Below are 3,698 nucleotides of genomic sequence, written 5' to 3'. Positions count from 1 at the left end.
AACAATCTGTGTAATCCACGTCTTGTGTGCTATATTAAAAGTCGTCTTGAAGTCATACAATCAATTTATGTGAGGAAATGCAAACTAAGTGGTTAACTAATAATAATCACTTCTTACTCCCTAACTCTCAAATATTGTGTCGTGGTCAAATTTGGAGACACTTGGCATCACTGAAATAAAACCTTATGAAATACCCAGTATGATTTGCCATATGAGCATAACTAAAATTTGAAAGCTTTGGCTGAGATTGTTTGTGTAATTTTTGGTGCTTGAAAGATGATGATCATTCACTTTCATTGTATGGAAACGATTCATCATCTCACTGTTTTTATTTTGTTTTATTTTTTTAGACTTTTTTTTTTTTTAGAATATGACAGTTTTTTGGGTCAATTGTCCATTCAATGTTCTTCTGAACTTTTTTTTAAAATGACCAGTTATTAAAATATGATCTTTTCTGAAGGTGCTCCATCACTTTCAGTATAGTATGTATTAAAATTTGTTTAGGGAACTTATTAATTTCATCTTCCGAGCTCTTGTTCAGGCCAGTTCACTGTCATAGCAGGAAAAATAAATTGAACAGTGTTTTTCTTTTTTTATATTTTTTACTTCGAGTTTCAGAAAGACTTTATCTTAAAGGGGTCATATTTGGTGTAACAGAATATGCTGACGTGCTTTGAAGTAAAAAAAAAACATGATTCATTATCAACTGTACATTATTGTAGGTTCGCTATGCCCTGCCGCTCTCAAACGCCACCGTGTGCATGCACACACACACACACACACGCACACACACGGCACGCAAAGCTGCAAAGTCCGAATGACCTCCCCTCCTAGGTTCACGAAACAGCTGTCCATAAAATGCATTGCAGTTCTGCTGTAAGTAATCTTAAAGATTCCTAAATGCATCTATTTACGGAGGCCAAATAAAGTGTTTTTGCTTTCACCTAGATTCACAGCATCTCCCTGACATGGCTGTTTCAACACTAACCGCGGTTACTGAAACCCAGCCTTATTTCTTTGCGTGAACATTTGGGCGACATTACGCAAATATTTCCACATAGTGATGTAGACATGTTTTAGAGGGGTGTGGCCGAGTCTTAACTTTGATAAAGAATATCTCTTTGGTTTTCGAGACTTTGGTCTTTGCAACTTTACAGATCTACTTCATGCACCAAGAGCTTTTAACACTCCAAAGAGAAAGGAAAAAATGAATTAATTTATTTGACGTTCTTTTAATTGATATGGAAGACATTTTATATTTACAGTTTTTTTTATCATTTACGTAATACGTGAGAATACGGTGTCAAGTATCTACAGTGTTAAGTAATGATTTTGCAATAATATATTTTTGATTCGTGTTTGTGGTTTTGTAAAATACTTTCAGCAGCACTTAAAGGGATTGAAGTCATGTAGCGCTACAACCATTTTCATAAGCTTCATTAAAATATGTTTTTAAAGCCTCATTGCTTTTCTCAGTGACTCATATTTGAGACAAATATGAGATGAAAGGGAAAATGTAGAAATACACACTTGAACTGCTGGTAGCCATAAAAGTTCATCAACAGGCACCAAAACTGAAAACAAACCAACTGATACATAGCTATTATTATTATTCTTCTTTTCTCTGTACATGACAGTATGTTGAACGTCATACTGATGTGTGTTCTGTCCCTTGTGTGCTCTGGTTCAGAGAAGTCACCTGATACTGTACTGCATTGAATAAAGTATAGCTTAGCCTCACTCCATCACACTGCTGCTTCTCTCTTTATTGCTGTGTCTTTTTTCCACCTCCCTGCACACCAGCAATACAGTTGGGGGACAGTATGAAATAGTGAAAGCTTTAACTCTCTTGTTGCAGACCTGTATGAATTTCTTTCTTCTAAGTGGATCACTTGAGATATTTGAACGGTGGAAGCCTTGTGGACAAAAAAAGAAACATTCTTCATTCTGGAGACATTCTTCGACATGTCTTCAGTTATACATTTTATATATAAAAAAAAAAAAATAAGTGTAATTTTAACTGTCAAATTTTGTAAAAACACTACGGAGAAAAAAAAGTTAGTACCTTACCAAAAGTAGTATACTTCAAGTTTATTTTACTAAGTATACTTACGTTAAGTTCAAGTTTATTTTAAGTATACTTTATGTAGCAAGTATACAAATATCAGTGTTCTAGTAGTATACTTGAAAGTGTACTGTTTCAGTACTCCTTGGGAATAAAATTGGCCCACTTTCTAGTATAAAAAAGTAAACTTTTAAGTATAACAGTAGCGAACTTTGAGTACACAAATAGTTTACCTCTATGTTTGTACTGCAGTTATAGTAAAAGTGAACTTATAGATACACTGAGTTGACTAATTAAATACTTTGTACACTTTGAAGTATAGTCAAATTAAATACTAGTTTAATAGTTTTATACTGCAAATCTGGGACAGTCTTCAAATGGGGGAAATATGCATTTAGGGACTTTATAAGTCTAATGACAAGGGCTAATATATGCCATAATTAGAAATGGGTGTTCATGTGTACTACTGGAGGTTATAACATTACCATAAGTTCACAGTAGCTAGCAGCTAGATAAACCAGCTAGATAGAGAGATGCTACAGAGATGGAATCTGGGAAATGTATTCTAATAGCAAGCAAAGGTATCAGGATGAAGTCAACCGTTAATTTCGTTTCCCAAATTCCCAGTTAGTTTAGTATATACAGTACGGTACAAATCACTGAACAGGAGGGGGATCTGCCCCCAGGCCAGTTGACAATGTTCTGCACACACACTGGTATCACAAAACATGCAGAATATAATGGCGTGATAGATGAGGAGTCTTTGTTCCCCGAGTAGCCCCAATTTCAATAGAATAGAGAACTTTAATAACCAAATGAATAATCTGTTAATCAAATTGTTGCTTGCTGTTGCTTAAATTTTCGCTTGATTTAAAAAAAAATGTTAATACAATGTTAAACAAATGTTTACAATTTTAGAGTTTCAAGTGAATAAACACAGTAGATTGTTAATGCTGTGTAGAGACAGAAATTATATTTCCTGATATTGGAATAGCCTACATTTTCTTATTGAGATTTCTGTACTTGAAAAAATTTTCATAATGCTTTTAAAAAATGGGTGATACTGTGTTTAGCATGCATAAAGTATGGTGAATATATATTGGCTTTTTAAAGCATAATACATATATCCCAGATTATCAAAAACACTAATAGGTGTGGCATGTCTCCTCTACATTCTTCTGGTGTGGTTAAAAAACGAATGTGTTAGATCAAAACTGAAACAAAGTTACATAAAAAAAAAAAAGTCCTAGATTTCCCGAATTCGCCCATTAGTGTGAAGAAATTTCTTCAGACTAAGAAAAAACTATTCTTCCAAAGGGAATGGGAACCTATACACTCTGCCAAAATTACTCTGCATGTCGGCCTGCTGAAGCTGTGCTCGCTCCAAACCTGTAATCATTCAAGACTTACTGCCTTTCTCTAACCTTGGTGGTGGGGATAATATTAAATCAGCTAAATCAAATCTCACAACTAATTGCAACAAAAATGTAACAAACTGCAATAATGAATAACTTTTTGCAAGCAACAATAAAAGCAGTCAAGCAGTGTCTACTGTACTCCCGAGGTCGCAAAATGAACAAACAACTGAGAGATATCCCTTTAAAATAAAGTTTGTTGATAATGAATAATAAGG

This window comes from Carassius carassius, chromosome 6 (assembly GCF_963082965.1).
Source record: "Carassius carassius chromosome 6, fCarCar2.1, whole genome shotgun sequence".
In the NCBI taxonomy this organism is placed as follows: domain Eukaryota; kingdom Metazoa; phylum Chordata; class Actinopteri; order Cypriniformes; family Cyprinidae; genus Carassius; species Carassius carassius.
This window is presented reverse-complemented; position numbering follows the sequence as displayed.